The sequence below is a fragment of the Dendrobates tinctorius genome, unplaced genomic scaffold (genome assembly GCF_039654945.1).
Source record: "Dendrobates tinctorius isolate UK_male_01 unplaced genomic scaffold, ASM3965494v1 ptg000032l, whole genome shotgun sequence".
NCBI classification, from domain to species: Eukaryota; Metazoa; Chordata; class Amphibia; order Anura; family Dendrobatidae; genus Dendrobates; species Dendrobates tinctorius.
Window position 1 is genome coordinate 1932845 of NW_027361700.1, and position 7756 is coordinate 1940600.

Below are 7756 nucleotides of genomic sequence, written 5' to 3' on the forward strand. Positions count from 1 at the left end.
GTGCCTCGACTTTCGAGAACTGAACAAAATTACTGTTAAGAACACGTACCCTCTCCCGTTGAGTCCTGATCTATGCAATCAACTCACGGGGGCCAAATGGTTTTCTAAGCTCGATCTATGAGGGGCTTATAACCTTATAAGGATCCGGGAGGGGGACGAATGGAAAACAGCGTTCCTGACAACTGAGGGGCTGCTTGAAAACCTGGTTATGCCCTTTGGCCTCACTAACGCTCCTGCGGTTTTTCAGAATTTTATTAATGTTGTTTTTTCTGACTTGATTGGACATTACGTAGTCATTTACCTGGATGACATCTTGATTTACTCTGAGGACAGTCAGTCACATTTGCATCATCTGCGTACGGTGCTTATGAGACTCCGGGAGAACCATTTGTATGCTAAGCTGGAGAAGTGCTCATTTTTTATGCAAGAACTGTCTTTTCTGGGTGTAATTTCATTCGGGGATGGATTCCGCATGGATCCAGGGAAGGTTCAGGCCATTACAGATTGGATGCAGCCTCATGACCTGAAGGGGTTGCAGCGATTTCTGGGCTTCGCTAATTATTATAGGAAGTTCATTAAAGGGTTCTCGCAGGTGTAAAACCCTTGACGGACCTCACTCTTAAAGGGGCAGATGTAAAAAATTGGTCCGTGGACGCAAAAAATTACCTCCTGGCATTAAAGAAGTGTTTTACTACAGCCCCTGTGTTGGTACAAGCCGATTCGTCAAGACCTTTTATCGTCGAGGTCGACGCTTCGGAGGTGGGGGTGGGGGCAGTATTGTCACAGGGCCCCTCTACCCTGACTAACCTCAAACCCTGTGCCTTTTTCTCTAAGAAGTTCTCTTCGGCCGAGAGAAACTATGATGTCGGTAACAGGGAATTGTTAGCAGTTAAATTGGACTTCGAAGAATGGAGGCATTTTTTGGAGGGGGCCGCTCATCCCAATACGGTCATCACTGATCATAAAAACCTGGCCTATATCAAGTCTGCTAAGAGATTGACCCCCAGACAGGCTCGGTGGGCACCTTTTTTTTCTCAATTTCATTTTACCATAACGTTCCGACCAGGGTCTAAAAATGTAAAGGCTGATGCCTTATCCTGAAGTTTTGATTCTGTGTCCCCTCCAGAACCTCCTTCCTCCATTCTTCAACCGGGAGTGGTTGTAGCCGAAATCTCCTCTAAGTTACAGAGAGAGATTCTGGAAGCACAAGCTCCCAGGAACAAACCCCCAAGTAAATTGTTTGTACCTGAACAATTACGTCCCACACTCCTTCAAGAATTTCATGACTCTGTGTTAAGTGCAGACCCTGGTATTGCAGATACCCGGGGGGCAGTAGCTAGGGGTTTTTGGTGGCCCTCTATGGGTACTGATATAAAAAGGTTTGTGAATACTTGTGGGGTGTGCGCGCGCTCTAAAAGCTCTCAGGTCTGGCCGGCCGGGGAATTGGTGCCTTTGCCAATTCTGGATAAACCATGGACACACCTGTCCATGGACTTTATCACTAATCTTCCACCTTCCAAGGGCAACTCAGTGGAATGGGTAGTGGTTGATAGGTTTTCTAAGCAAGCCCACTTTGTGCTATTACCTGCATTACCATCCGCTGAAACCTTGGCCCACTTGTTTATACAGCACATTGTTCGACTGCATGGAGTGCCTGTGAACGTGGTGTCGGACAGGGGTGTGCAATTTGTGGCCAGGTTTTGGAGAGCGTTTTGTATGAAGTTGGGGGTCACGTTGTCATTCTCCTCTGCCTATCACCCGGAATCCAACGGACAAACGGAACACACCAACCAGTCATTGGAGCAGATTCTGAGATGCCTGGCCTCCTCCAGACAGGAAGACTGGTGTGAGGTATTACCCATGGCAGAATTTGCATTCAACTGTCGGATTAATCAGTCTACCGGAAAGTCTACCTTTCTGGTCAATTATGGGTTTGTTCTGCAGTTTGGGGAATTTTCTCGTATGGATTCGGATTGCCCTGGTACCGAGGGGATGGTACAACAATTGAAAACCCTCTAGAAGGAGGTACAGGGGAACATCTCCAAAGCCCAGAAAAAGTTCAAACATTTTGCAGACAGGAGGAGGGGGGTGGTTCCTGCGTTAACAGTGGGGGAAAAAGTCTGGTTGTCCACCCGTAACATCAAACTTAAAATACCCTCTATGAAGTTGGGCCCCAAATTTATTGGCCCATGCAAGATTGTAGAGGTCATCAACCCGGTGGCATACAGATTACAGTTGCCCACCTCCTTCAAAATATCTAACTTCTTCCACAGGTCCCTATTAAAACCTGTGGGGACAGTTAGAGAAGATCCCTCATCTGTGGCTCCACCAGTGTTGGTAGAGGGTCAACTGGAGTACGAGGTAGGGCGCATCATTGATTCACGGTGGGTGGATATTCCGTTGAGGATCGGTCATGGGTTCTGGCCAGTTCGGTGCACGCTGATCGACTGGTGCGGGCTTTTCATGCCAGGTACCCTGAGAAACCTGGGGGTCCAGTGGCCCCCCATTAAGAGGGGGGTACTATCATGGTTAGGACATGGTTAATGTCCTGTTCTCACAGGGTTAACTTTTGCCGGCCTCTCTTTGGATCTGGGAGGGGTATTTATACTCACTCCAAACTAGCATTCTCTGTCAGTTATACTGCTGTTCTGGTGTGTCTGACCCCTGGTGTGCGTGTACTCTGCGTTGTTTGTTTGCTTCCCGTGTATGACCTGGCTTGTTCCTTCACTCTGTACTCTCGCTTTTGTACAATTGTCTTTTCTGGTTCTGACCTCCTGGCTTGGCTGTCGTTACTCCGTTACAGGTTACCCCTATTGTACCGTCTATTGCCCGTTCTGGTTTTCTGATCTACTGCATTGCTATCTCATGCTTTGACCTCGGCTTCATCTGGTTTCTGTCTCTGTCTATGCCCCTTGGTAACATTGTCCTGTAGTTACCTTTCTAGGAGTTTCCCTGCAGCTCCTAGCTCTGTGGAGCTTAGGCCACGCCCCCAGCAGTCACGTGCTTCAGGTCCTGGAGCATGCATTGTCACCACTGCTGCCCACTCCGCAGGTATCTTTGTGCACAGTCTTTGTACTCAGGAAACGCGCACTGGCTCAGTGAGCAAGTGCAGTGCGGTGTTCCTGACACCCACTCGACAAATTCATCAAAATGCATGTTTTGTAAGTTACACCAGAAATGTGGTCTGTGAGTAACATTTCTGGTGGAGGTGCACGGCAGGTGTGTGATGCGCCTAGTTTATTAAGAGGTGTAAATTAGGGGCATTTTACTCCCGCATTGCCTCTTAAGCCAACAATACAACAATGTAGCAAGAAACCATGCAGAACAATGCAATAGATTGAGTCTGTAAAGGGCAAACCGAGGCACAGAGTGCAAGCCTCTTCTGATCTCACAAGTTACTCTCAACTAGAGTTGAGCGACTTTTGGTTTTTTAGGGTCGCGTTTCGTTTCGTGAAACCCGACTTTTCCAAAAGTCGGGTCGAGCAAGATCGTCCGATTATAGGGAAAAGTCGTGGTCGTCCCGAAACACGAAACCCAATGTAAGTCAATGGGGAATAAAAGTCGGCAGTGAGAGGAGGACAGGAAACACACCTACAGTGCCCATTTGAATGCCAAAAGCATCAATTCTTCTTACTTAAGCTTGTCAACCTTAATTAACTTCATAATACAAGTTACGCACTGAAAAATGGGGGTTATTTGGCTAAAGTTGTGGGGGGGGGGGCTGGCTCCAGGTTTTCATGTGCCCTGGGCGAAAGAGCGCCCCTTTAACACATACCAAAACTCATCATGCTCCGATACGGCAGAGAAATAGCGGTATAGTACAATGAAAAATACTTCACTTTTTACATCTCATGATGAGGCCCATCTATTTCTCCATACAGAATCATTGGTCCCATATAATGTTTGAAACAGTATATGATGAGCTCCACATAATGCTACAGTAAATGTTGGTCCCCATGGATGAAGCTCCACTGTCTTATGGGCCCAAATAATGCTCCAAACATAATGGGCCCCATTTCTAATGCTCTAGTGTATAATGGGCCCTGTAAATGCTGCTCCAGTGTCTGATGTCCACCTTTGGAATGTTCCAGTGTATGGTGGGCCCCATCTATCATTCTCCAGAGTAACGTGCTCCCCAAAAATTGCTGTCCCAACATTGAAAACAATCAAATAAGTCTCCTCGCTAGGGAATCCCTGTACTAGTCTGGACTCCTCGTCGTCCCCATCTTCCATCTCACTGCACAGTATTTCAACCTTGCAAGTGCTGTGATCCTGAGCAAGCAGGGGGGGCCCACTCGTTGGCGACGGCACTGGCACAGGGCCCCTGATAGTACGGTGGTGTGTCTGATGGCGGGTGGGCCGAACCTGCACTTTCATCTGCAGCTTCCTCTTTGTCACCGTGTAAGATGGAACTGTATATGGGAAGGGTAACCTGAGTTTCATCAGGGTCAGATTCAGGCCGTGTAGCGTGCGAGGGGAATGTAGTGGTCTGGGTCAATGTACCAGCAGATTCATCGAGCAGTGGCTGGGCATCAGTGCACTTGTGTCGCCCCCAGGAGAACGGTCGCCACAGTGGCATTACCTTCCTCCTAGGGAGTGTGATGTCATGCTTGGGAGCAATGAAGGATCTCTCTAGCAGGTTAACTGATTGGGCGGCGTTATTCCCACGAGTCATGACCCTCCAAACAGCGTTCATGAAGGCAAATTGTTTGTTTTACGTGGGCAGTATGGTTGCAAAGCTGAACCTTAAAGGAATGTCCAGAAGGGCACCACCAGGAGTGGAGCCTACGGTTAAATTCGACTCCACCTGGGAAACCTCAACCATGCCAGCTACAGAACAGATGCACACATTGCAAGCTTAATTCCGTTAACGAACGAGACTCCGTCATGCCCCGCGGTCCGAGTCCGGCTTACTAGAGGGACACGTGAGGCTCTGGAACATGAGATTGGCCAATAACTGGTGTGTCATGCCCTTACATGTCCGTGGCTGCATGTGCGCTACACTGAAAAGGCCAGCGTACACATTCAAAATATATGTCTCAGGAGGCAGGCTCAGACGGTGTTAGGCCCAGTATGGATTGCACGTGATTGCACAAAGGTTAGAAAGGGTACCGTATCCCCGGATAACATGTATGGATAGCGTACACATTCAAAATATATGTCTCAGGAGGCAGGCTCAGACGGTGTTAGGCCCAGTATGGATTGCACGTGATTGCACAAAGGTTAGAAAGGGTACCGTATCCCCGGATAACATGTATGGATAGCGTACACATTCAAAATATATGTCTCAGGAGGCAGGCTCAGACGGTGTTAGGCCCAGTATGGATTGCACGTGATTGCACAAAGGTTAGAAAGGGTACCGTATCCCCGGATAACATGTATGGATAGCGTACACATTCAAAATATATGTCTCAGGAGGCAGGCTCAGACGGTGTCAGGCACAGTATGGATTTGACGGCCCAGATTACACAGCGGAGGAGCAGGGAGAGGTAAAGATTGCAAATGCTGGGGCCCTGCCCAAGCAAGGGGGGCCCACTCGTGGGCGTCGGTACTGGCACTGGGCCCCTCATAGTACAGCGGTGTGTCTGACGGCGGGTGTGCACCACCACTGTCAGAGACACTTGATTGCACTATGAGGGACCCTGAGCCAGTGCCCGCGCCCAAGAGTCGGCCTACCCACCTGTCCAGGGCAACGGCACTCGCACGGTGTCGTGCGCTAGGTGGTGACCCCGGCCATGGGGGGGGAGGCAGCACAGTTAGGGAGTTTTAGAAAGTGGCATATGTTGATGTTGGACATTCAGCTGATGCAAAAGGCGAAATAGGTCAAGTCCCAGGAAGAGGTGGACCAAAGCAAGCCATTTTTCTGTCACCCTATGTGTCATCAGGGGAAGGTGGGACAAAATCCTTGGAAACCCATGCATGGTTCATTTTAATGAAGGTTAGATCATCCACATTTTGGGTTGACAGACGGGTCCTTTTTTCTGTCAGGATTGATCCAGCTGCACTGAAGACTCTTTCCGATAGCACACTTGCAGCTGGGCAAGCGAGCTCCTGTAAGGCATATTGGGCCAATTCAGGCCAGGTGTCCAGTTTAGCGGCCCAATAGTCAAAGGGGAATGACCTGTGTGGGAGAACATCGATATGGGAGGAAAAGTAGTTTGTAACCATGGTTGACAACTGCTGTCTCCTGTCACTTTCCATTGATGCAGTATTACCAGTTGTGTGAGCGGTATTTGAAAAATCAGTCCACAACATTGTCATGAAACCCCTGTCTCCAACGCCACTTCTGCTGTGTGCGCCACGAACACCTCTGCCAAGCTGCCCCCGGCCCGTACAGCTCGTGTGAGAACCATCACCGCTGCTGTGTGCGGGGAATGCCTCAAGCAACCGATTTACCAGAGTTGCTTGTTTATTAGCCAATATTAGGTCAAGGTTCTCCTGTGGCATGATGTTTTGTAATTTGCCTTTATAGCGTGGATCCAGGATGCTGGCCAACCAGTAGTCGTCATCGTTCATCATTTTGGCAATGCGGGGGTCCCTTTTAAGGATCCGCAAGGCATAATCTGACATGTGGGCCAATGTTCCCGGTGTCAATGATGCACTGCGAGTGCTGGTTGGAGGAGCACTTTCTGGCAAATCCACATCCCTCCAGTCACGCACAAACCCTGTACCAGACCTTGCCACGCCAACATTTTCACTTGCCCACGAGATGCATCCTCCTCCCCTAAGTAATCATCCCCATCATCATCCTCCTCCTCCTCTTCTTCCTCCACCTCGTCCAGGAGAGGTCCCTGAGCAGACAATGGCTGAATGTCATCAAGGATTCCCTCCTCCTCTTCCTCCTCATCAACATTGGCTGCAGACGCCTGCTCCTTAAGGTGCGTCAAAGTTTGCATGAGCAGACGCATAAGTGGGATGCTCTGCGCTTACCAGCCGTGTGCATTCCTCAAAACACTGAAGGACTTTACAGAGGTCTTTCAGCTTCAACCACTGCACACCTGTCAACTCCATGTCTGCTCTCAAAGTGCCTGGCCGTGTATCCTCCCACAAATGCATTATGGCCTGCCTCTGCTCGCACAGCCGCTCCACCATGTGCAGGGTGGAGTTCCACCTTGTTGCAATGTCGATAATGAGGCGGTGGTTGGGAAGGTGGAGCAATCGCTGCAGCTTCTGCATACGAACGGAGTGTACAGGCGACCGGCGGATGTGCGCGCACAGTCTTCGCACCTTCTGGAGCAGGGCTGTTAACTCCGGATAATTTTTGAGGAAGCACTGCACCACCAGGTTCAAGGTGTGAGCCAAGCAAGGTATGTGGCTGAGTTTTGAAAGGGCTATGGCTGCCACAAAATTACGGCCGTTATCACTAACTACCTTGCCTGCCTCAAGATGTACACTGCCCAGCCATGACTCAGTTTGTCGCTTCAAGTACTCGGCCAGCACCTCGGCGGTATGTCTGTCGCCCAAACACATCATCTGCAACACAGCCTGCTGACGCTTTCCACTAGCTGCTCGATAGGGGGACACATCGTGTGCAACAGTGGCAGCTGCAGATGGAGTGCTCGTACGACTGCGCTCTGTGGACGAGCTTTCGCTTCTGGAGGAGGAGGAGGTGGAGGAGGAGGAGGGTGGAACGCCTACAGCCAACTGTTTCCTATACCGTGGGCTAGGCAGCACTGTCCCACCACCGCTGTCCCCTGTGGACCCTGCATCCACCACATTAACCCAGTGCGCAGTGATGGACACGTAACGGCCCTGG